Source organism: Rhinopithecus roxellana, chromosome 2, assembly GCF_007565055.1.
Source record: "Rhinopithecus roxellana isolate Shanxi Qingling chromosome 2, ASM756505v1, whole genome shotgun sequence".
Taxonomy (NCBI): Eukaryota; Metazoa; Chordata; class Mammalia; order Primates; family Cercopithecidae; genus Rhinopithecus; species Rhinopithecus roxellana.
Window position 1 is genome coordinate 79,582,659 of NC_044550.1, and position 27,412 is coordinate 79,610,070.

At 39.0% G+C, this 27,412-nt stretch overlaps 1 protein-coding gene and 1 long non-coding RNA gene across 6 annotated transcripts in view; one reads left to right on the forward strand and one right to left on the reverse strand.

Moving 5' to 3' along the window:
• The window catches only part of INPP4B (inositol polyphosphate-4-phosphatase type II B), an 855,326-nt gene that overhangs the window by 653,449 nt on the left and 174,465 nt on the right, over nucleotides 1-27,412 (reverse strand). The window contains exon 1 of one of the 4 annotated variants that reach the window (XM_030917308.1): nucleotides 5,109-5,192. The exons of the other annotated variants lie outside the window; for them this stretch is intronic. The gene's annotated coding sequence lies outside the window, so the exon portion shown is untranslated. Of the gene's footprint in view, nucleotides 1-5,108; nucleotides 5,193-27,412 lie in introns of those variants that run through there. 4 annotated transcript variants of the gene reach the window in all.
• On the forward strand, nucleotides 1,782-5,230 carry LOC115893481. Of its 2 annotated transcripts, none has more exons than XR_004053477.1 (3): nucleotides 1,782-1,872; nucleotides 3,110-3,233; nucleotides 5,115-5,230. It is a non-coding gene; the product is annotated as an uncharacterized LOC115893481 (long non-coding RNA). The 2 variants fall into 2 exon arrangements; XR_004053478.1 differs by having other exon boundaries at nucleotides 1,792-1,872; nucleotides 3,140-3,233.

Here is a 27,412-nt window from a genome sequence, read left to right on the forward strand (position 1 = left end):
TCAGTGAGTGCTCTTTGTGTTACAGAGCACACCATGATTTCAATGAACCACACTCTTTCACACATGGCCCAAGTCTAAGTAAAAGGATCCTCCATATGCTCATTTTTAATATCTGCCTTCAGGATTATCTGTGAAGTGCAACTAATTTGTACAACCTGTATGTTAAGTGCTTTCAGGCACCTGAATGAATTATATTTTTTTAAAAAAACCTGCACCTTACATTTTCTATAATTAACTAGCATGAGTCTATGATTAAGTAACAAGACTTAAAAGGATTCCTTAAAGCTAATGAATGGCACAATTATCTGAGTTTAAAAAAATTGGAATCTGTGGCAACATACTGTAGATTACAAACTTATTCCTAATAATTTTACTTTGTTATTTTGATTTGTGTACATGATTCCTTTTAAAGTCCATGTGAAGGGTATGGGGAGATTCCAACTACTCTAATTTATTTTCTATTTTTACTTGCACTCTCAAAAGCCTCTTGCATTTTTGTTGGTTTTCAAAAGCAGACCTACTGTCAGTTAGATGACTAATACCATTCTTTAAATATTGACAGTGACATAATGACATTTGTATACTTGATTAATCATTAATTCTGAAACATAAGATACAGGTAAAATAAATACTGAACATTAAAGGCAATACTAAATCATAATTCTTGTGAGACAGCCAGGTGGGAGAGGGTCCCTGGAGAAATACCAACTAGCCTGCACACTGGAATGGAGCCTCAAGAAGTTCACATCACTTGCAAAAGTGAGGAGCCTGGCCCCTCCGCTTCCTGTGTGGACCTGGGATTTGATCACCAGGTGGGAAGCACTCTAGCGGAGAGACTCTGGCCTTGCTAGAGTCCCAGTTTGCCCACTTTTTTCCATTCTCACCCAATAAAACCCTGTTTTGCTCACCTTTTAAACTGTCTGTGAGCCCAAATTTTCGTGGCTGTGGAACAGATAAGAATGCCATCTCTAGCTGAACTAAGGAAAGTCCTGCATCATTTTTGCACCCAAAATGGGGCTCGAGAAGTGGTGAGTGAAATGGGGACACAAAACCTCTTACTGTTGCTTCTAAGCTTTTTCATCCTGGGACTTCTGAGGGTGGGGAAAACCATGCCCCTACCCCCTGTTGCTCTCGGGACTTTTCATGGCCTTTTCTTTCCTTTTTCTGGATCCACTGCCGAGCAGCAGCTTCCTGCCTTGCTGGGACAGGAATGCATGGCCTAAGGGTCCTGCACAGTCCGCTGGCTGGGCCTAACCACTTGCTGCTGCTGCAGTCTTCCCCTTCCTGGGCCAAGGGGTTTAACTCTATTGGACAGAAATTAAGCTTAAACTTGTCTCCCTGGTGGAGGAACCATTTTCGTAAGAATAAGAGGTTCTTCCCCAGGAATTTTTAAACTGCTTTTTGTTCTTTCTCCTTCTGTACCTCATCAACAAGTTAGTCCTTAAAGATATTTTTTTTCCTTTTAGAAGATGTTTTTATTGGGCCAGGCCTCCCAACTATCACTGTTTGTACTCTCTGTAAAGTTTTGGTTGTGGAATAGGATTTGTGGGGCTAGTCTTTGGCTATGTCAAATCTGATGAGTTTTGCATGTCTGTATCGTTTGTGTTGCAAGCCTCCATCTTGCTTTACATCCTGCGAGCATGGCCAGTAGCCACTTGGCAAGGCTTTGTTTAGCAATCCTGTCTGCCGGGATGAGCCCTCTCAGATTAGACATCTGCATGTTTTCCTAGCCCTGTCTCTTAAAGGGCTACACCCAGTGACTGGGTGTTCTTCTGCCTGTCTGTATGTGTACTGTGTGTGCTATCTGTAAAAAGAGCTCTAATTAATTTGGCCTGAAGAAAAACAAGCACTTGGATCTAATATTTTTTAAAGGTAAGATAAAAGCTGTGGTACCCTTCAGTTCACGTGACTTTAATCTTTAAGAAACATAAGCAGCCCTAAAGACCACTGGTAAAATTCCGGTCAGATGCAAGGTTTGTCAAGTGTTTTGAGGTTACAAACTGCTTTTTGGGTTTTGAGAACTATTTGACTTGCCAGTTTCACAACTGGTACGGTGTGGGGACATATGGAACTAATCACGCCCTTAACTAAGAAGGCAAACCTTGGCTGCACTTAGCACACAAAGCAACTTACCAAGTTTTATCTTAAAGTTAAAAATTGCTAGGAGTTAACTGAAACTACTAGAAATAGATTTACATGCAGGGTGGGTAAGAACAGCAAAATGTGTTTTTTATAAAAGGTTATAAGAAGGCATGGAAATGTCAACTTTTGCCCAGGGTTAAAGAATTGTTTTGAGTTAAATTAGGAAAAAGCTGAAGGTTCCAAGAAGTGGTGAAAGAACTGTGGAAATTAATCTTGCAGAAGAGGTTCTTTGTGTAAACATATTGACTGAATGGGTTATAAAAGGTTTTTGCTTCTTTAAAATTTCTCAGTCATCATTTTGGAAAAATAAAAAACATGGTAATCTGGAATTCTATTTCATAATATCATTAAACCGTAAAGATATTTAACAGCTTCTGAAAATCAAATTTAAGTTTCAAATTGTCTTTTCTGACCCCTGGATTTTCAATTACCTCAGAGGGCCCCCAAAGTGTCCAAAAAAGAGAGGTAAACAGGATCATTTGACATGTTTAGATACATAGGATTGCCAAAATTGATATTCAATCTTCTTAGAAAATAATGCTTATATATGTTCCAAAATTGCATGGGATTTCTAAAATTCTAATGTCTAATTATTTGCTATCAATAAGGTTATGTTAAGTTATTGGAAACCAAGAAGATAACCAAATCTGTCAATTATGTTTCTAATTGTAACTACACTGAACATTTTGCTCTTCACAGACAATTGTTGTCTTATTTTAATCCTTTTCAAAAAATTGTTTATAATTAGCTATAGAACTGTAACAGGTGCTCTTAAATACAGGCTTCTGATACCTTTGGATTTTGTAACATTGGAATACAGGAAAATGTACAGGACTCATGAAGAGCTGAAATGCTCACAAATATTAAGCAAAACAAGGGCTAACTAAATGGACTAAACTCAGAAAGCTAAAGCAATCTTTTTGACTTTTGGTTGAAATATTGCTGATCCTTGTTCTGTTTTTCATAGTCAAGGAAACTTACTTTGAATGATTTACAGGCTTTAAGAATTAAGCAAGGTATACTCCTGTGATCAAGATATGGAGCATGTTTGTTTCTCTCTGCCTGGTTCTTCCAGAATTTGGAAACTATCTGTGAGTATTCTTAACTTACGACAATACAATTGTTTGCATCAGTGCAATAAGAATCCATTTTTCTTTTACAACAGGATGCAACGGGAAAAACTGATTATTTTACCAAGACTTTAACTAGAAGGGTTTGCTTCCCTTTAAGCAGACGATCTTGACTTGCAGAGCCAATAAAAGCCCAGTGGGGAAACTGGTCTCATACTTCATCTGTGAAGTCCCTATACAGGGTTCCTGGCCTGTGGTCAGTAAATAATGTCACTTTCTAACAGTTCTAGGAGCTCCAAGTTTATCGACCTTAAGAGGATATAAGCACCCAACTCACAGGTGTTTGAGGATACAAACCCATGGTTGGGCTTGGCTTTAAAAGTTCTTATCTGAGATTTCTTGTGGAACAGAATACCATCAAAGCCAATCTTAAAGGCCTATGTAGAAATAATCATTCTTGCTGCACTTTATCAAAGTAATCAGGCCAAGTATAAGACTAAAGTCTATTTTGCAAACCATTCAGTCCTATAATTTTTTTTAACAAAAATGAGGACCACAGAGAGAGAAATTATTTTTCAAAACTTACGTATTTGTCATTAAATTCTAAATTCATTAGTTGTTTTTAATTTTTTGCCTACATTTTAAACTAACCCTGCTTGTTCCTATGAACCAACCAGCAATCTCTAGCTGCAGCTCAGAAAGAACATGAGAGATGAGTGATGTAAAAATCCTGATAAATATTCTAGTTCTGAGCAATTATCCTTCAAATCCTGCCAGGTGATGGGAATAAATAGGATACCGATCACTTGGAGGTTTCCTTTTGGGAAAGTAAAACCAAGGGAGCTAACCAAAGCCAAGCACCATGCACCCAAATCTTAGCAAGCATAACTATAGCCACCACTTATCTGGGCGTCTCACAAGACATCCTTTCCTCTCCCTTGTTGGAGGAAGACTCAATTCCACAGCTTCACCTTAGCATTTGGCTTATGATATGGCATCCATACAACCCCACCCCTACCCCCAAGATACAGTTTTGTCCAAGACTCAATTCCAAGCTCTGGGTCAAAGCCCTAGGAAGGAAAACTGGATGTAATGGATCCAAAGGCAGATAACAACAGAGGTTAAAAGGCACAGAGCAGGTGAGCGTGACTGATTTCTGCCAATTAAGCCAACCCCAAGCTTCCTGTTTCATGAATAAAGGCCATGTTAATATCCATGGCATAAACGAGGTCTAGGGAACTCCAAGGCTACTGACATGAGGTGGGAAAGAGACATAGGTGAGAACAGATAATTCCTTTTCTCTAGCCGCCCCTCTCCACCCCCCACTTCATGGGTACAAGCTGCTTTGCATGGCGAGACCTGCCAAGGTCACCAGGACTTGGGGATGCAAGGATGGAAGAGGGAAAGAGGATGCTGTTCTCTCTCCCCCTCACTTACCCCTGAGTATCTACTAGGAAGACAAGGGAACTAGGGATGTCTACTCCCCTCTTTCTAGATGGGTAGCCATTCATCTTCAGTATGTACCCCTTAAAAATGCATCCTGAACCCCTGGGACTCGTTTAAAAGACATCTTCTTTTCATTCCTTTTTCCTCCTTGGTTCTCTCTTCACTGATAGTTAGTTGTGTCTCTGTACTATGGGACACTCCCCTCAGGTGCATTTTCCAAACTGGAAAGAGTTAATTTCCCAAAGCTGAAACTGGTTGGTTTAGGATTGGGCCCAGGGGAAGGAAAGCCCAACATGCCAGCAAAAGGGTAAAGATTTCAACCAATCAGGCTTTTGGCCACCCTCTCCCCATGCAAACTGGTAAAGGGCCTCAGGATTTTTGAGCTGTTCTTACCCCTCCCCTTGTTTCATTTTGACACGTTTTCTAATAACTGGGTTTGTCTGTTCTTACCTTTAGGCCATCAAACTCCAAACAGTCATGCAACCAGAGCCTCTGAAGATGGCCCCTTCTGCCGGGAACACTTAGATTGGCCTCTTGAGGGAGTTCTGCCATTTCCCCAAAACAGCGCCCCCTGTTAGCAGGAAGCGGTTAAGATCAGTCTTCATCCTTATCCTTTATCTAACAGCAGTTAGATGTACTTCTTTAGAGTGGGAAATGAGGCAGCCAGTGGGAGGAGATCCCTGGAGAAACTCCAACCAGCCTGCGCACTTGGGTGGAGCCTCGGGAAGTTCACGCCATTTGAAGCAGGGAGGAGCCTGCTTCGTCCTTTTCCAGTGTAGACCTGGGATTCGAACGCCAGGCAGGTGTTTCCCCCACCTCTTTTTCTCCCTTTTCACCCAATAAAACCCTGCTTTGTTCACCCTTTAAACTGTCTGTGAGCCTAAATTTTCGTGGCCTTGGGATGGACAAGAACCCAGTCTTTAGCTGAACTAAGAAAAGTCCTACAACACCCGGGAGGTTTACATTTATCAATAAGAAAATAAAAACATATGGGCAGTAATAAAATAAATTTCAACAGACCAACTATAACCAGCGATCATCTGTATTCTGCAGGAGAAGTGCACAAGAAGAAATGAGCTCAATCACAGCATAAAGAATTTTAGTCATAATAGGTTCCTGATACTAAGCTCTTAAAATGGATATAAACAAGATGTGGTAGAATTTGAAAAATAGGTTACAATCACAGTAGTAGGTAATGTTTGAGAGTCTCTCCACTTGCAATATTATATCTCTTATAATAGTTAAACACTGTGGACTTCTAAATTTAGAGTTTAAATAAACCCTTTAAAAAATACAACGGGATCTTTCTTTCGTGCTTTGTTAGATCTTTAGGATGATTATTTAAAACAGAAATCTTTCAACTTCATTCAGGTATAGTGCACTACAGCTACTAACTAGGAAACAATGAGAAAACACTTTTCTTCACCTTAAGTTACAGATACTGGAAGTTTTTCCTTCAAAACAGGAGACAGTCCATCTGAAGCTAGTAGTAGATGCATAGTTAAGGATAACCTACTAGTATATGGAGCTCAGGAGGTGTTACCTTAAGTTGAAGTCTTCCAAATTATCAGATGAGGACTGAGGTGAACAGGATCCTAAACCATAATTGATCAGAAGAGTGGGAGAGGTTGAATATAGTTTGACCACTGCACATGTGTGATCATGTTCTTGAAAACTCTGCACAATCTTAAAGCTCCCTTGTTATTGTCTCATTATTAGAGAGCATCACCTATATTACCTTTGGGGTATGTACCCACATTTTAAATTTTCTGTGGCATTGATGACTAATCGTCCACCAAAAATTTTCCCCTCTATTTCAGAGCATGGTGTTGATGATGCGGGGAGGTGGCTGCACAATTAGAGATACACTTCCTAGCTACCCTGGATTCAGGTTTGTCCATGTGCTAGCCCCCACCAAAGGAACTTGAAAAGAGATTGTGCCGCCTCCATGCTTAAAGCATTTAAGCAGCAGATAGATCTGAGATGGAGAACTCAGAGGCACCAGAGTATGGTGGAATCAAAACATGGAAAGAGCTTGGGTTCCCTGAATGATTCCATGGAGAAAAATTGCCTACTAGTCAGAAATATTCATATTGGACTCAAAGAAGTGAGAAATTAAAAATTTGGTGTTTATTCATTGGAGCAGCTAGAGTAACCCTATAAATCCAAATCCAAAAATAAAGTAAAAGAAAATTTGATATATTGGAGTTTTTAAAAATTCCTGGCTATTGAAAGGTTTGAGAAACAGTTATAATCTTAAAATAGATGGGCTGGTCTCATAATTAAAATGCTATAACCATTGAAAGTCATCTCAATAGTCCAAAGCATTTAATAAATATTAATAGTCACAATTTTCCTAAGGATTAAAAGTTACTGGAAGGAGTTGGGGGTCTCTTGTTGAAACAAATTATCAGAATAAAGGAAAACCTTAATTTACCAACTAAGAAATTGAAAGACGTTAAAAGCATAGATGGGGGTGAGAGTGAGACAAAGCTACGAACTACAATGGGTGTTTTTCTAGACCAGAAGTAGTCAGGCAAGGTATTCCATTTCCATTTTCTCATTGAAATGTTTGATATCTATCTTGTTTATCTGTTAAAAGGTTGAGTCAGAGAAAAAGATGTTACATCTCTTTAAAAAATTTCAAGTACTAAGAGAAGCAAATCAATATCATTGTTAATAAATTAGAATAATGAGAACACGTCCGTATATTGAAGGATAATAAAATTAATTTCATTCATCTTTCAGATAAGATTTGGAAGTTCAATGAAATCTGTGATTACACATTTTAATATGGATATATTAATAGAAATAGAAGTTTAGAAATAAAATGAGAGATAAGAACTAAATGGGTGATATCTTTAAGAACTGTCTAAGTTGACATTGTAATACAAGAAATGCATCTCTGTTTAGAGAATAAGAATAGACAGGTTTTATTCAATATAAGGAGCAGATCTTTTCAAAAGTCACTTAACTGTATATTTTTTGAAATATTTCCAAGCTGCTAAAGTAATTATGTGTAATATTTTTAAATAGACCATTTATTTTTCATAAAGTAAAATTAATATATTTGAACAAATTTATAAGCTGAAAGACCACTTTAATTGTGTTTTGATTCATTTCTAAGAATTTCTATAGCAACTGTCACCATAGTTTTCAGATTTTCAGACAAATGTATTGAAAAATTAGAAAAATATTTCAGTAAGTGGAAAATTTCACTCTGATAAAATTAAAAGATGATGAATTATAGGAAGAAACTCAAGAAGATGTATTTTTAAAAAGTGTTTGCTTAAATGAAGTAATTATCTTGGGAAAATATTTCCAGATATTCCAAAAAGATGACTAAGAAATGAAATGTATCAGAGGAATGACTTGGTTATCTGCATTCTTCGAGGCAATTCATGAACTCGATTTCATCTGAGGAATGCCATGCACTTAACTCTCTGGTCTAAAGACCCTAATTATGTATTTGAGGGATCCACCTGGCCCACTTAGCGGCTTCAATTTGGGCCCAATCAGGAAGAGTATGAGAGGCATCTTATAGATTTTCCCTACTCACCAACATACATGCCAGCCATGCCAGGACTTTGATGGTAGCAGGCTAAGCCATGTCCCACACTGCCCAGATGTTCCTATGCCCAACCCAAGCTATTTACCTGGCTTGCTGGCCCCTGGTTTTCTTTGCCATCTCTGCTCCCCACTAAGGCCAGGTCCCTTTTCAGCCTTGTGTCTAATATTCCACCAAGGTCTCACCCAAGTCTGGGCTGTCCCTTCTGGGCCCAGAACAGGTCATTGCCATCCAATGCCTGGCACTGCATAATATATAAATGGAACAATTCAAAGGCCATCAGTGAGATATTAGATCATTTCTAACACATTAGAATGCTGAAATCAGGTTTATATCACTTCCTTTCAGAAACACAAACACTAACAACAAATAATAACAAATAATGAAGACTAAAACAACAGCAAAATTATCAGTTTATAATTAAAAATTAAGTTTTAAGAATTTTTTTAATTTAAAGGGAAGCATCAATAGAAATGAGATGTATTTCAATTAACAAAATATAAAAAACAGAATTCCAAGAGCACAGAAATTTACAAGAAAATACAGAAAACAGAAAACAAGATGCCTAAAGTAAGAAATTAAATTTTACTTTTTTCAACCAAAATCCTTATGTAGTAGTCATGCCTTGCTTAACAACAGAATATGTTCTGAGAAATGTATTGTTAGGCAATTTCATCATTGTGCCAACATCTTAAAGTGTATTTATGCAAACTGAGGTGGTATAGCTTATTATTCACCTAGGCTCTATGGTACAGCCAATTGCTTCTAGGCCACAAACCTGTATAGCATGTTATTGAAATAAGTACTATAGCCAATTATAACACAATTAAGCATTTGTGTATCTAAATATATCTAAACATGGAAAATGTATGGTTAAAATATGATATTATAACCTCATTGGACCACCATAGGATATGCTGACCATCATTGATCAAAATGTCATTATGTGGCACATGACCATACTTCATATGCCTTTTGTCTCACAAATTCACTTCTAGAAAATTATTCTGGCCAGGCGCGGTGGCTCACGCCTATAATCCCAGCACTTTGGGAGGCCAAGGCGGGCAGATCATGAGGTCAGGAGATGTAGACCATTGTGGTTAACACGGTGAAACCCCGTCTCTACTAAAAATACAAACAAAATTAACCGGGCATGGTGGTGGGCGCCTGCCATCCCAGCTACTCGGGAGGCTGAGGCAGGAGAATGGTGGGAACACGGCAGGCGGAGCTTGCAGTGAGCCAAGATCACTCCACTACCCGCCAGCCTGGGCGACAGAGCGAGACTCTGTCTCAAAAAAAAAGAAGAAGAAGAAGAAGAAGAAGAAGAAGAAGGAGGAGGAGGAGGAGGAGGAGGAGGAGGAGGAGGAGGAGGAGGAGGAGGAGGAGGAGGAGGAGGAGGAGGAGGAGGAGGAGAAGAAGAAGAAGAAGAAGAAAATTATTCCAAAGAAATAATGATTGATGTGTCAAAGATTTAGCTATAAGGTCATTCACTGCATTTTTCTTTACTAATGCGGAAAAAAAAAATGGAAATAATGTAGCCAAAGCACTGATAAAAAAATTATGATACAGTGGGATACTGTATGCCATTGAAAGTATTTTCATAACCTATGTGAAGTGATAAAAAATCCAGATTTTATTAATAAAAAAGCACCAAAAATAACTATCATATTTAGAATACTTATTTTGCTTGATAAATCAATATATAAGTATGTGTGTGTACAGTAGCCCCTTCTTATCCAAGAAGGCTATATGCTAAGACCGCCAGTGGATGCCTGAAACCATGGATAGCACTGAACTATGTTTTCTTCTAGGTATACATGCTGATGATAAGGTTTAATTTATAAACTAGGAATAGTAGAGATTAAAAACAATGACAAATAATAGAATATGTCTAACAATATACTGTAATAAAAGTTATGTCAATCTGGCCTCTTTCTCTCTAAAAATATCTTTACGGTTTTCATCACAGGTAAACGAAACTGCAAAATGCAAAATCACAAAAAGAGGGGACTACTACATATACATGTATGTGTACATATATGTGTGTGTATATATGTATAAATGGAAAAATATAAATCAAAATATTAAGAACTAGGAAGGTATTGCTTATTTTTGTATAATTGATCCATAATTCCTAATTTTTCTGCAAGAAACACTTTATTTTTGTAACAAGTAAAAATGTATATATAATTTTAGATTCATTTAATAAAGTTTTAAAAACCTATTTATAAGAAATGCATATAAAGGGACTTTGAAAGAGACCCTGATGGCTTGTGGTGCCCTTCAGAAATCTGAACGATAACGCAGAAGTGTCTGCTCTGTTTTAGAATTTACGGTGTATAAAATTCATGTTTTTTTTTTTTTTTTTTTTTTTTTTTTTTTTTTTTTTTGAGGCGGAGTCTCGCTCTGTCGCCCGGACTGGAGTGCAGTGGCCCGATCTCAGCTCACTGCAAGCTCCGCCTCCCGGGTTTGCGCCATTCTCCCGCCTCAGCCTCCCGAGTAGCTGGGACTACAGGCGCCCGCCACCTCGCCCGGCTAGTTTTTGTATTTTTAGTAGAGACGGGGTTTCACTGTGTTAGCCAGGATGGTCTCGATCTCCTGACCTCGTGATCCGCCCGTCTCGGCCTCCCAAAGTGCTGGGATTACAGGCTTGAGCCACCGCGCCCGGCCAAAATTCATGTTTTTAAAAGAGCTTGCCGAGGGGGCGGAGCAAGATGGCCGAATAGGAACAACTCCAGTCTCCAACTCCCAGCGCGAGCGACACAGAAGACCGGTGATTTCTGCATTTTCAACTGAGGTACTGGGGTCATCTCACTAGGGAGTGCCGGACAATCGGTGCTGGTCAGCTGCTGCAGCCTGACCAGCGAGAGCTGAAGCAGGGCGAGGCATCGCCTCACCTGGAAGCGCAAGGGGGAAGGGGATCCGTTTTCCTAGCCAGGGGAACTGAGACACAAAACACCTGGAAAATCGGGTAACTCCCACCCCAATACTGCGCTGTAAGCATACAGGCATTCCAGGAGAATATATCCCACACCTGGCCGGGAGGGTCCCACGCCCACGAAGCCTCCCTCACTGCTAACACAGCAGTCTGCCGCGATCTATCCGCAAGGCAGCAGCGAGGCTGGGGGAGGGGCGCCCGCCATTGCTGAGGCTTAAGTAGGTAAACAAAGCCGCTGGGAAGCTCGAACTGGGTGGAGCTCACAGCAGCTCAAGGAAGCCTGCCTGTCTCTGTAGTCTCCACCTCTGGGGACAGCGCACAGCTGAAGACCAACAGGGGAAGTAGCGGGAGCCGGTGCAGACGCGAACGACTCTGTCTGACAGCTTTGGGGAGAGCCGCGGATCTCCCAACGCGGAGGTTGAGATCTGAGAACGGACAGACTGCCTGCTCAGGTGTGTCCCTGACCCCTGAGTAGCCTAGCTGGGAGAAATCCCCCACTAGGGGCAGTCTGACACCCCACACCTCACAGGGTGGAGTACACCCCTGAGAGGACACTTCCAAAGGAAGAATCAGACAGGTACACTCGCTGTTCAGCAATATTCTATCTTCGGCAACCTCTGCTGCTGATACCCAGGCAAACAGGGTCTGGAGTGGACCTCAAGCAATCTCCAACAGACCAACAGAGAGTCCTTCTGACTGTCAGAAGGAAAACTATCAAACAGGAAGGACACCTATACCAAAACCCCATCAGTTCGTCACCACCATCAAAGACCAGAGACAGATAAAACCACAAAGATGGGGAAGAAGCAGGGCAGAAAAGCTGGAAATTCAAAAAATAAGAGCGCATCTCCCCCTGCAAAGGAGCGCAGCCCATCACCAGCAACGGATCAAAGCTGGTCAGAGAATGACTTGGATGAGAGGAGAGAAGAAGGCTTCAGTCCATCAAACTTATCAGAGCTAAAGGAGGAATTACGTACCCAGCGCAAAGAAACTAAAAATCTTGAAAAAAGAGTGGAAGAATTGACAGCTAGACTCATTAATGCAGAGAAGATCATAAACGAAATGACAGAGATGAAAACCATGACACGAGAAATACGTGACAAATGCACAAGCTTCAGTAACCGACTCGATCAACTGGAAGAAAGAGTATCAGCGATTGAAGATCAAATGAATGAAATGAAGCGAGAAGAGAAACCAAAAGAAAAAAGAAGAAAAAGAAATGAGCAAAGCCTGCAAGAAGTATGGGATTACGTAAAAAGACCAAATCTACGTCTGATTGGGGTGCCTGAAAGTGAGGGGGAAAATGGAACCAAGTTGGAAAACACTCTTCAGGATATCATCCAGGAGAACTTCCCCAACCTAGTAGGGCAGGCCAACATTCAAATTCAGGAAATACAGAGAACGCCACAAAGATACTCCTCCAGAAGAGCAACTCCAAGACACATAATTGCCAGATTCACCAAAGTTGAAATGAAGGAAAAAATCTTAAGGGCAGCCAGAGAGAAAGGTCGGGTCACCCACAAAGGGAAGCCCATCAGACTAACAGCAGATCTCTCGGCAGAAACTCTACAAGCCAGAAGAGAGTGGGGGCCAATATTCAACGTTCTTAAAGAAAAGAATTTTAAACCCAGAATTTCATATCCAGCCAAACTAAGTTTCATAAGTGAAGGAGAAATAAAATCCTTTACAGATAAGCAAATGCTTAGAGATTTTGTCACCACCAGGCCTGCCTTACAAGAGACCCTGAAGGAAGCCCTAAACATGGAAAGGAACAACCGGTACCAGCCATCGCAAAAACTTGGCAAAATGTAAAGACCATCGAGGCTAGGAAGAAACTGCATCAACTAACGAGCAAAATAACCAGTTAATATCATAATGGCAGGATCAAGTTCACACATAACAATATTAACCTTAAATGTTAATGGACTAAATGCTCCAATTAAAAGACACAGACTGGCAAACTGGATAAAGAGTCAAGACCCATCAGTCTGCTGTATTCAGGAGACCCATCTCACATGCAGAGACACACATAGGCTCAAAATAAAGGGATGGAGGAAGATCTACCAAGCAAATGGAGAACAAAAAAAAGCAGGGGTTGCAATCCTAGTCTCTGATAAAACAGACTTTAAACCATCAAAGATCAAAAGAGACAAAGAAGGCCATTACATAATGGTAAAGGGATCAATTCAACAGGAAGAGCTAACTCTCCTAAATATATATGCACCCAATACAGGAGCACCCAGATTCATAAAGCAAGTCCTTAGAGACTTACAAAGAGACTTAGACTCCCATACAATAATAATGGGAGACTTCAACACTCCGCTGTCAACATTAGACAGATCAACGAGACAGAAAGTTAACAAGGATATCCAGGAATTGAACTCATCTCTGCACCAAGCGGACCTAATAGACATCTATAGAACTCTCCACCCCAAATCAACAGAATATACATTCTTCTCAGCACCACATCGCACTTATTCCAAAATTGACCACATAATTGGAAGTAAAGCACTCCTCAGCAAATGTAAAAGAACAGAAATTATAACAAACTGTCTCTCAGACCACAGTGCAATCAAACTAGAACTCAGGACTAAGAAACTCAATCAAAACCGCTCAACTACATGGAAACTGAACAACCTGCTCCTGAATGACTACTGGGTACATAACGAAATGAAAGCGGAAATAAAGATGTTCTTTGAAACCAATGAGAACAAAGATACAACATACCAGAATCTCTGGGACACATTTAAAGCAGTGTGTAGAGGGAAATTTATAGCACTAAATGCCCACAAGAGAAAGCAGGAAAGATCTAAAATTGACACTCTAACATCACAATTAAAAGAACTAGAGAGGCAAGAGCAATCACATTCAAAAGCTAGCAGAAGGCAAGAAATAACTAAGATCAGAGCAGAACTGAAGGAGATAGAGACACAAAAAACCCTCCAAAACATCAATGAATCCAGGAGTTGGTTTTTTGAAAAGATCAACAAAATTGACAGACCGCTAGCAAGGCTAATAAAGAAAAAAAGAGAGAGGAATCAAATAGATGCAATAAAAAATGATAAAGGGGATATCACCACTGACCCCACAGAAATACAAACTACCATCAGAGAATACTATAAACGCCTCTACGCAAATCAACTAGAAAATCTAGAAGAAATGGATAATTTCCTGGACACTTACACTCTCCCAAGGCTAAACCAGGAAGAAGTTGAATCCCTGAATAGACCAATAGCAGGCTCTGAAATTGAGGCAACAATTAATAGCCTACCCACCAAAAAAAGTCCAGGACCAGATGGATTCACAGCTGAATTCTACCAGAGGTACAAGGAGGAGCTGGTACCATTCCTTCTGAAACTATTCCAATCAATAGAAAAAGAGGGAATCCTCCCTAACTCATTTTATGAGGCCAACATCATCCTGATACCAAAGCCTGGCAGAGACACAACAAAAAAAGAGAATTTTAGACCAATATCCCTGATGAACATTGATGCAAAAATCCTCAATAAAATACTGGCAAACCGGATTCAGCAGCACATCAAAAAGCTTATCCACCATGATCAAGTGGGCTTCATCCCTGGGATGCAAGGCTGGTTCAACATTCGCAAATCAATAAACGTAATCCAGCATATAAACAGAACCAAAGACAAGAACCACATGATTGTCTCAATAGATGCAGAAAAGGCTTTTGACAAAATTCAACAGCCCTTCATGCTAAAAACGCTCAATAAATTCGGTATTGATGGAACGTACCTCAAAATAATAAGAGCTATTTATGACAAACCCACAGCTAATATCATACTGAATGGGCAAAAACTGGAAAAATTCCCTTTGAAAACTGGCACAAGACAGGGATGCCCTCTCTCACCACTCCTATTCAACATAGTGTTGGAAGTTCTGGCTAGAGCAGTCAGGCAAGAGAAAGAAATCAAGGGTATCCAGTTAGGAAAAGAAGAAGTCAAATTGTCCCTGTTTGCAGATGACATGATTGTATATTTAGAAAACCCCATCGTCTCAGCCCAAAATCTCCTTAAGCTGATAAGCAACTTCAGCAAAGTCTCAGGATACAAAATCAATGTGCAAAAATCACAAGCATTCTTATACACCAGTAACAGACAAGCAGAGAGCCAAATCAGGAATGAACTTCCATTCACAATTGCTTCAAAGAGAATCAAATACCTAGGAATCCAGCTTACAAGGGATGTAAAGGACCTCTTCAAGGAGAACTACAAACCACTGCTCAGTGAAATCAAAGAGGACACAAACAAATGGAAGAACATACCATGCTCATGGATAGGAAGAATCAATAACGTGAAAATGGCCATACTCCCCAAGGTTATTTATAGATTCAATGCCATCCCCATCAAGCTACCAATGACTTTCTTCACAGAATTGGAAAAAACTGCTTTAAAGTTCATATGGAACCAAAAAAGAGCCCGCATTGCCAAGACAATCCTAAGTCAAAAGGACAAAGCTGGAGGCGTCACGCTACCTGACTTCAAACTATACTACAAGGCTACAGTAACCAAAACAGCATGGTACTGGTACCAAAACAGAGATATAGACCAATGGAACAGAACAGAGTCCTCAGAAATAATACCGCACATCTACAGCCATCTGATCTTTGACAAACCTGAGAGAAACAAGAAATGGGGAAAGTATTCCCTATTTAATAAATGGTGCTGGGAAAATTGGCTAGCCATAAGTAGAAAGCTGAAACTGGATCCTTTCCTTACCCCTTATACGAAGATTAATTCAAGATGGATTAGAGACTTAAATGTTAGACCTAATACCATAAAAACCCTAGAAGAAAATCTAGGTAGTACCATTCAGGACATAGGCATGGGCAAGGACTTCATGTCTAAAACACCAAAAGCAACGGCAGCAAAAGCCAAAATTGACAAATGGGATCTAATTAAACTAAAGAGCTTTTGCACAGCAAAAGAAACTACCATCAGAGTGAACAGGCAACCTACAGAATGGGAGAAAATTTTTGCAACCTACTCATCTGACAAAGGGCTAATATCCAGAATCTACAAAGAACTCAAACAAATATACGAGAAAAAAACAAACAACCCCATCAAAAAGTGGGGAAAGGATATGAACAGACATTTCTCAAAAGAAGATATTCATACAGCCAACAGACACATGAAAAAATGCTCATTATCACTCGCCATCAGAGAAATGCAAATCAAAACCACAATGAGATACCATCTCACACCAGTTAGAATGGCAATCATTAAGAAGTCAGGAAACAACAGGTGTTGGAGAGGATGTGGAGAAATAGGAACACTTTTACACTGTTGGTGGGATTGTAAACTAGTTCAACCATTATGGAAAACAGTATGGCAATTCCTCAAGGATCTAGAACTAGATGTACCATATGACCCAGCCATCCCACTACTGGGTATATACCCAAAGGATTATAAATTAGTCTACTACAAAGACACATGTACACGTATGTTTATTGCGGCACTATTCACAATAGCAAAGACTTGGAATCAACCCAAATGTCCATCTGTGACAGACTGGATTAAGAAAATGTGGCACATATACACCATGGAATACTATGCAGCCATAAAAAAGGATGAGTTTGCGTCCTTTGTAGGGACATGGATGCAGCTGGAAACCATCATTCTTAGCAAACTATCACAAGAAGAGAAAACCAAACACCGCATGTTCTCACTCATAGGTGGGAACTGAACAATGAGATCACTTGGACTCGGGAAGGGGAACATCACACACTGGGGTCTATCATGGGGAGGGGGGAGGGGGGAGGAGGGAGGGATTGCATTGGGGAGTTATACATGATATAAATGATGAATTGATGGGTGCTGACGAGTTGATGGGTGCAGCACACCAACATGGCATAAGTATACATATGTAACAAACCTGCACGTTATGCACATGTACCCTAGAACTTAAAGTATAATAAAAAAAAAAAAAAAAAAAAAAAAAAAAAAAAGAAATGCATATAAAGAAAAAATATAAAGCTTAAAAATACAAAGATAAAAAAGAGTTTAGAGATAAATAAAAACAAAAAGTAATCAGAGATAAAGCTGTCACTTTAACCAAAGCAATGTAAGTTAACAAATATTTATTTAACAATATTATACAGCCAATAAAATCAGATTTTTTCTTAATATTTTATTATATTAATGAAAATCTTATGATACACTATCAAGCAAAAATGAACCCTTCCAAATATTACAATATCTCAACATTTAGTTCTTGAAAATTAAAATTTTTAATGTGGGATTGGCCTTCTATGTGTGTGTGTGTACATGCGTGTGCGTGTGTGTACTTTTCTTGCTGTTGAACACCTACTATTTGTTAATGTCCAATTACATCACCAGCACTGGCTTTGAGAACAAAAGGATAAAGACAAATGCAATCTATGAACCTTTTAATTTGCTAACATTTCTTAAGAAAGACTAATAACCCTTAATATTTGTTTACTCAATAAACAAACTATTTATATGATTGGAAGGTCAACACAACCTGAGACTTTTTTCATGCGTTCTGCCAGATTTCAATGGCTGCTGAAGCTCAATTACTATAAATCACAAACAAAAGCACACCCATATTTTAAAACATGGACTTTATAGATAAAAGAAATCACTTAACATGATATGTATTTGTCAACATCTACCTTCCTTAGCCTGGATCCATCACTGTGGTCTGGCTTTGAAAGCCTAAATGCTGGGGCAATGCTGATCATACTAACAGCATAATAGGCTCAGAACCACGATCAGATGAGGGCATCAGTAAAACGTATTCCCTACATAGAGTGACAAGGGTTCTCTCTCAGAATCGGTGTGTCTACTCAATTGTAGCCCACCTTCTCAGTCCCTGCTGCATTTGTTCAACCTTCACATTTTAGTTTTTCCTTGTTTTCTGATCTGTGTTCCAGTTTGTTTCCCTAGAATCTTGACCCAGTTGGTCACAACCTGATATCTATATGGTGGAGGCTGTTTCCACCATCATGTACCTCTTGATGCTGGTAGAATATGGCTCCATAAAGTGCAGATTACCAACTCAATAACTATAATGCACTGCATTGGCCTGTTTCAATATGGCTGCAACCTGGACATTAGAGATGTTAGGAATCCAGGTTCTAGAGTCAAACTACTGATATCTAATTCTGTCTTAGTTGCTTACAAATTGCATAGAAAAATGAGTCATTTAACTTCTCTAAGCCTGTGTCTCCATCTGAGAGCATATCTCTATGGGGTTATTTTGAGAATTACATGAGATTGCATAAAATGATCCTGACGTACGACCAGCCATTGCTAAGTGGATCTAGGAGTAGTATATTGGAGGACAGTGAAGAATATGAGGCTTTCAAGGTAATGAAGAATGAAGAGAGACTCCATCTCACAGTAGATGATTGAATAGAAAGGATTGGGTATAGAGGTGCAAGTCTGAAACTAAGTGCTATGATGATGATTCAAGGATAAATCTTGGTCATATAAAAAACTATAAGCCAAATAGGAAGAGATTGAATTAGTAATAAAAATTCCGCCATCAAACAAAAGTCTTGGACTGGATAGTTTCACTACGAATTCTATCAAACATTTAAAGAATACGTAATACAAATTCTTCAAAAAATTGAAGAATGAATATTTTCAGACTCATTTTATGAGGTCAGTAGTACCCTAATACGAAAATCAAAGAAAGTACAAAAAAAAGACACTATAGGCTAATATCCCTAATTAACATAAATGCAAAAACCCTCAGCAAAATAATATCAAACTGAATTAAACAGCATGATCAAGCGGAATTCACCCCAGGGATGCCACTATGGTAGAACATACATAAGTCAATAAATGTGATATTTATTACATTAACAGAATGAAGTACAAAACATACGATCACTTCAATAGATGCAGAAAAAGTATTTTGAAAATCCAACTTCCTTTTATGCAAACAAACAAATTAGGTATAGAAGGAATGTACCTCAACAAAATAAAGGTCATATATGACAAAACCGCAGCAAACATCATACTTACTGGAAAAAAGTTGAAAGCTTTTTTTTTTTATTATTATATTTTAAGTTCTAGGGTACATGTGCATAACGTGCAGGTTTGTTACATATGTATACTTGTGCCATGTTGGTGTGCTGCACCCATCAACTCATCAGCACCCATCAACTCGTCATTTACATCAGGTATAACTCCCAATGCAATCCCTCCCCCTTCCCCCCTCCCCATGATAGGCCCCAGTGTGTGATGTTCCCCTTCCTGAGTCCAAGTGATCTCATTGTTCAGTTCCCACCTATGAGTGAGAACATGCGGTGTTTGGTTTTCTGTTCTTGTGATAGTTTGCTAAGAATGATGGTTTCCAGTTGGATCCACGTCCCTACAAAGGACACAAATTCATCCTTTTTTATGGCTGCATAGTATTCCATGGTGTATATGTGCCACATTTTCTTAGTCCAGTCTGTCACTGATGGACATTTGGGTTGATTCCAAGTCTTTGCTATTGTGAATAGTGCCGCAATAAACATACGTGTGCATGTGTCTTTATAGCAGCATGATTTATGATCCTTTGGGTATATACCCAGTAATGGGATGGCTGGGTCATATGGTACTTCTAGTTCTAGATCCTTGAGGAATCGCCATACTGTTTTCCATAATGGTTGAACTTGTTTACAATCCCACCAACAGTGCAAAAGTGTTCCTATTTCTCCACATCCTCTCCAGCACCTATTGTTTCCTGACTTTTTAATGATTGCCATTCTAACTGGTGTGAGATGGTATCTCATTGTGGTTTTGATTTGCATTTCTCTGATGGCCAGTGATAATGAGCATTTTTTCATGTGTCTGTTGGCTGTATGAATGTCTTCTTTTGAGAAATGTCTGTTCATATCCTTTGCCCACTTTTTCATGGGGTTGTTTGTTTTTTTCTTGTAAATTTGTCTGAGTTCTTTGTAGGTTCTGGATATTAGCCCTTTGTCAGATGAGTAGATTGCAACAATTTTCTCCCATTCTGTGGGTTGCCTGTTCACTCTGATGGTAGTTTCTTTTGCTGTGCAGAAGCTCTTTAGTTTAATTAGATCCCATTTGTCAATTTTGGCTTTTGCTGCCGTTGCTTTTGGTGTTTTAGACATGAAGTCCTTGCCCATGCCTATGTCCTGAATGGTACTACCTAGGTTTTCTTCTAGGGTTTTTATGGTATTAGGTCTAACATTTAAGTCTCTAATCCATCTTGAATTAATTTTCGTATAAGGAGTAAGGAAAGGATCTAGTTTCAGCTTTCTACTTATGGCTAGCCAATTTTCCCAGCACCATTTATTAAATAGGGAATCCTTTCCCCATTTCTTGTTTCTCTCAGGTTTGTCAAAGATCAGATGGCTGTAGATGTGTGGTATTATTTCTGAGGACTCTGTTCTGTTCCATTGGTCTATAGCTCTGTTTTGTTACCAGTACCATGCTGTTTTGGTGACTGTAGCCTTGTAGTATAGTTTGAAGTCAGGTAGCATGATGCCTCCAGCTTTGTTCTTTTGACTTAGGATTGTCTTGGCAATGTGGGCTCTTTTTTGGTTCCATATGAACTTTAAAGCAGTTTTTTCCAATTCTGTGAAGAAACTCATTGGTAGCTTGATGGGGATGGCATTGAATCTATAAATTACCTTGGGCAGTATGGCCATTTTCACGATATTGATTCTTCCTATCCATGAGCATGGTATGTTCTTCCATTTGTTTGTGTCCTCTTTGATTTCACTGAGCAGTGGTTTGTAGTTCTCCTTAAAGAGGTCCTCTACATCCTTTGAAAGTTGGATTCCTAGGTATTTGATTCTCTTTGAAGCAATTGTGAATGGAAGTTCATTCATGATTTGGCTCTCTGTTTGCCTGTTACTGGTGTATAAGAATGCTTGTGATTTTTGCACATTAATTTTGTATCCTGAGACTTTGCTGAAGTTGCTTATGAGCTTAAGGAGATTTTGGGCTGAGACAATGGGGTTTTCTAAATATACAAGCATGTCCTCTGCAAACAGGGACAATTTGAATTCTTCTTTTCCTAACTGAATACCCTTTATTTCTTTCTCTTGCCTGATTGCCCTAGCCAGAACTTCCAACACTATGTTGAATAGGAGTGTTGAGAGAGGGCATCCCTGTCTTGTGCCAGTTTTCAAAGGGAATTTTTCCAGTTTTTGCCCATTCAGTATGATATTGGCTGTGGGTTTGTCATAAATAGCTCTGATTATTTTGACGTACGTTCCATCAATACCGAATTTATTGAGCGTTTTTAGCATGAAGGGCTGTTGAATTTTGTCAAAGGCCTTTTCTGCATCTATTGAGATAATCATGTGGTTTTTGTCTTTGGTTCTGTTTATATGCTGGATTACGTTTATTGATTTGCGAATGTTGAACCAGCCTTGCATCCCAGGGATGAAGCCCACTTGATCATGGTGGATAAGCTTTTTGATGTGCTGCTGAATCCGGTTTGCCAGTATTTTATTGAGGATTTTTGCATCGATGTTCATCAGGGATATTGGTCTAAAATTCTCTTTTTTTGTTGTGTCTCTGCCAGGCTTTGGTATCAGGATGATTTTGGCCTCGTAAAATGAGTTAGGGAGGAATCCCTCTTTTTCTATTGATTGGAATAGTTTCAGAAGAAATGGTAACAGCTCCTCCTTGTACCTCTGGTAGAATTCAGCTGTGAATCCATCTGGTCCTGGACTTTTTTTGGTTGGTAGGCTATTAATTATTGCCTCAATTTCAGAGCCTGCTATTGGTCTATTCAGGGATTCAACTTCTTCCTGGTTTAGTCTTGGAAGAGTGTAAGTGTCCAGGAAATTATCCATTTCTTCTAGATTCTCTAGTTGATTTGCGTAGAGGTGTTTATAGTATTCTCTGATGGTAGTTTGTATTTCTGTGGGGTCCATGGTGATATCCCCTTTATCATTTTTTATTGCGTCTATTTGATTCTTCTCTCTTTTCTTCTTTATTAGTCTTGCTAGCGGTCTGTCAATTTTGTTGATCTTTTCAAAAAACCAACTCCTGGATTCATTGATTTTTTGGAGGGTTTTTTGTGTCTCTATCTCCTTCAGTTCTGCTCTGATCTTAGTTATTTCTTGCCTTCTGCTAGCTTTTGAATGTATTTGCTCTTGCTTCTCTAGTTCTTTTAATTGTGATGTTAGAGTGTCAATTTTAGATCTTTCCTGCTTTCTCTTGTGGGCATTTAGTGCTATAAATTTCCCTCTACACACTGCTTTAAATGTGTCCCAGAGATTCTGGTATGTTATATTTTTGTTCTTATTGCTTTCAAAGAACATCTTTATTTCTGCCTTCATTTTGTTATGTACCCAGTAGTCATTCAGGAGCAGGTTATTCAGTTTCCATGTAGTTGAGCGGTTTTCATTGAGTTTCTTAGTCCTGAGTTCTAGTTTGATTGCACTGTGGTCTGAGAGACAGTTTCTTATAATTTCTGTTCTTGTACATTTGCTGAGGAGTGCTTTACTTCCAATTATGTGGTCAATTTTGGAATAAGTGTGATTTGGTGCTGAGAAGAATGTATATTCTGTTGATTTGGGGTGGAGAGTTCTATAGATGTCTATTAGGTCTGCTTGCTGCAGAGATGAGCTCAATTCCTGGATATCCTTGTTAACTTTCTGTCTCGTTGATCTGTCTAATGTTGACAGTGGGGTGTTGAAGTCTCCCATTATTATTGTATGGGAGTCTAAGTCTCTTTGTAAGTCTCTAAGGATTTGCTTTATGAATCTGGGTGCTCCTGTATTGGGTGCATATATATTTAGGAGAGTGAGCTCTTCCTGTTGAATTGATCCCTTTACCATTAGGTAATGGCCTTCTTTGTCTCTTTTGATCTTTGATGGTTTAACGTCTGTTTTAGCAGAGACTAGGATTGCAACCCCTGCTTTTTTTTTGTTCTCCATTTGCTTGGTAGATCTTCCTCCATCCCTTTATTTTGAGCCTATGTATGTCTCTGCATGTGAGATGGGTCTCCTGAGTGCAGCAGACTGATGGGTCTTGACTCTTTATCCAGTTTGCCAGTCTGTGTCTTTTAATTGGAGCATTTAGTCCATTTACATTTAAGGTTAATATTGTTATGTGTGAACTTGATCCTGCCATTATGATATTAACTGGTTATTTTGCTCGTTAGTTGATGCAGTTTCTTCCTAACCTAGATGGTCTTTACATTTTGTCATGTTTTTGCAATGGCTGGTACCGGTTGTTCCTTTCCATGTTTAGTGCTTCCTTCAGGGTCTCTTGTAAGGCAGGCCTGGTGGTGACAAAATCTCTAAACATTTGCTTATCTGTAAAGGAGTTTATTTCTCCTTCACTGATGAAAGTTAGTTTGGCTGGATATGAAATTCTGGGTTGAAAATTCTTTTCTTTAAGAATGTTGAATATTGGCCCCCACTCTCTTCTGGCTTGTAGAGTTTCTGCCGAGAGGTCCGCTGTTAGACTGATGGGCTTCCCTTTGTGGGTAACCCGACCTTTCTCTCTGGCTGCCCTTAATATTTTTTCCTTCATTTCAACTTTGGTGAATCTGGCAATTATGTGTCTTGGAGTTGCTCTTCTCGAGGACTATCTTTGTGGCGTTCTCTGTATTTCCTGAATTTGAATGTTGGCCTGCCCTACTAGGTTGGGGAAGTTCTCCTGGATGATATCCTGAAGAGTGTTTTCCAACTTGGTTCCATTTTCCCCCTCACTTTCAGGCACCCCAATCAGACGTAGATTTGGTCTTTTTACATAATCCCATACTTCTTGTAGGCTTTGTTCATTTCTTTTTCTTCTTTTTTCTTTTGGTTTCTCTTCTCACTTCATTTCATTCATTTGATCCTCAATCGCTGATACTCTTTCTTCCAGTTGATCAAGTCGGTTACTGAAGCTTGTGCATTTGTCACGTATTTCTCGTGTCATGGTTTCATCTCTGTCATTTCATTTATGACCTTCTCTGCCTTAATTAGTCTAGCTATCAATTTTTCCACTCTTTTTTCAAGATTTTTAGTTTCTTTGCGCTGGGTATGTAATTCCTCCTTTAGCTCTGAGAAGTTTGATGGACTGAAGCCTTCTTCTCTCATCTCATCAAAGTCATTCTCTGACCAGCTTTGATCCATTGCTGGCAATGAGCTGCACTCCTTTGCAGGTGGAGATGCGCTCTTATTTTTTGAATTTCCAGCTTTTCTGCTCTGCTTTTTCCCCATCTTTGTGGTTTTATCTGCCTCTGGTCTTTGATGATGGTGACGTACTGATGGGGTTTTGGTGTAGGTGTCCTTCCTGTTTGTTAGTTTTCCTTCTAACAGTCAGGACCCTCAGCTGTACGTCTGTTGGAGATTGCTTGAGATCCACTCCAGACCCTGTTTGCCTGGGTATCTGCAGCAGAGGCTGCAGAAAATAGAATATTGCTGAACAGCGAGTGTACCTGTCTGATTCTTACTTTGGAAGCTTCCTCTCAGGGGTATACTCCACCCTGTGAGGTGTGGGGTGTCAGTCTGCCCCTAGTGGGGGATGTCTCCCAGTTAGGCTACTCAGGGGTCAGGGACCCACTTGAGCAGGCAGTCTGTCCCTTCTCAGATCTCAGCCTCCGTGTTGGGAGATCCACTGCTCTCTTCAAAGCTGTCAGGCAGAGTCGTTTGCATCTGCAGAGGTTTCTGCTGCTTTTTTCGAAAGCTTTTTCTTTAAGATCCATAACAAGAGAAGGATGCTTATATTTACCACTTCTAGTTAACATAGTATTAGAGGCCTCGCCAAGCAATTAGGCAAGAAAAGGAAATAAAAAGTATCCAAATTGAAAAGGAAGAACTTAAATTGTCCCTGTTTGCAGGTGACTTGATCTTACATATCAAAAATCCTGAAGACTCCACCCCAAAACTATTGGAACTAGAAAAACAATTCAGACAAGTAGCAGAATACAAAATCTACGTACAAAAATTAGTAGCACTTTTGTACACTAACAGTGAACTATCCAAAAAAGAAATCAATTGTATTTACAATGACTACTAAAAAATAAAATGCTCATTAATACATTTAACTAAGAGGTGAGAGATCTGTACACTGAAACCATAAAATATTGATGAAAGAACTTTCAAAAGACACAAATAAATGGAAAGATACCCTGTGTTCTTGGATTGGAAGAATTAACATTGTTAAATTGCTCATAGTACCCAAACCGATCTATAGATTCAATTGAATCTCTATCAAAATTTTGATGTAATTCTACACAGAAATAAAATAATAATCCCAAAATTCATGACACCACAAAGACCTCCAGTAGCCAAAATAATCTGCAACAAAAAGAACAAAGCTGAAGGTATCATACTACATGACTTTAAAATATGCTGCAAAGCTGTAGTAACCAAAACGGCATGGTACTGGCACAAAATCAGACACACAGACCAATGAAGCAGAATGGAGAGCCCAGAAATAAATTCACACATTTACAGCCAACGAATTTTAGACAAAGGTGCCAAGATTATACAATAAAGGACAATTCTTGATGGTATTGGGTAAACTAGATGTCCACATGAAGAAGAATGAAATTATACCTTTCTCTCTCATCACAAACAAAAATCAACTCAAAATGAATTAATGATTTAAATGCAAAACTGTAAATTATAAAACTACTAGAAGAAAAGATAGGGGAAAAGTTCCATAACATTGGTCTGGGCAATAATGTTTTGGCTATTACCCCAAAAGCACAGGCAACAAAAACAGTAGCCATAGCCATGGCTATTATCAAAAATAAGAAAGATAACAAGTGTTGGCCAGAAGATGGAGAAAAGAGAACCCTATATCCTGTTGTTGTGGATGTAAATTAGTACAGCCTTTACTGAGAAAAGTATGGAGATTCCTCAAAAAATATGAAGATACAGGAGCCCCCACTTCTCCACAGTTAAACTTTCTGTGGTTTCAGTGGCTGGTGGTCAAGAACAGTCAAAATTGTAAATAAAACATTCCAGAAATAAACAATTCATAAGTTTTAAATCGCATACTGTGTATACACATATACACAGTGTATAGGTTATTTGCCCATTACTCACTTAGTAGTCACCTAGTAGCCATCTAAGTTATCAGATCAAAAAAGCATAGTATTTTTTAGGGTTTGTTGCTATTTGTGGTTTCAGACATTTGCTGGGGGCCTTGGAACATGTCCTACAGATAAGGGAGGACTACTGTAGAACTACCATATGAAACAGCAATTGTTTAATTATTTAAATACTTAAATAATTAAAGAACCCAAAGAGGTATCTACATTTCCATGTTTATTGCAGCATTATACACAATAGTCAAGGTATTGAATCAACCTAAGCAAATGTCCATCAGTGGATAAATAGGTGAAGAAAAAAATGTATTATACACAATGATATACTAGTCAGTCATAAAAAAGAAGGAAGTCCTGTCATTTGTGATGACATAGACGAGCCAGAAGGACTTTATGTTAAGTGAAATAAGTCAGGCACAAAAAAAGAAATACTACATAAATTTCAGTCATATGTAGAATAGAAAAAAGTTGATGTCATGGAAGAAGAGAGCAGAATGGTGACTATCAAGGGCTGTGGTGGTTTGGGGGTGGAACTGGGAAGATCTTGTTAAAGGATACAAAATTTCAGTTAGATAGAAGAAGTATGTTCAAGAGATCATTAAACAACATGGCAACTATATTTAATAATATATTGTATTATTAAAAAATGCTAAGAGAGTAGGTGTAAAGTATTCTCACCCCCAAAATGATTACTATGTAAGCTAATGCACATGTTAATTAGTTAGAATCAATCATTCCACAAATATGTATATACTTCAAAACATGATGTTCTACATGGTAAGTTCATACAATTTTATCTATTAATTTATTTTTTTAAAGAGAGAGGGGAAGCTAGAAGCCTAGATAATTAGACACACAGTCTATTACAGGCAAAAAGCAAGACTACCCTAATGTTAATGTAAATTTACCTGAAACATTAAACTAGCTCTTAAATTTTGCGCAGTGTGGAAGATAATTTTTTCTAGGGCACTAGACGGGAAAAAGAATATAGATGTCGGTAAAAACACCAAAGTTTTGGGGGGTTGCAGGCTTGTCATATGGAAAATCAAAGGGTCATTATAACCACCTTTTCTCTTGAGCCATATAAATCTATACTAAGGCCTGCCGATCCACCAACCTCCCCAAAGTGCAGCTATAGTCATCAGCCAATTTGTCTCTCAAAGCCCTGAATGGATTACAGAATTACATACAACCTTTTCAGCACAACATCATATGACCCAACTTTCCTTTGCAGCC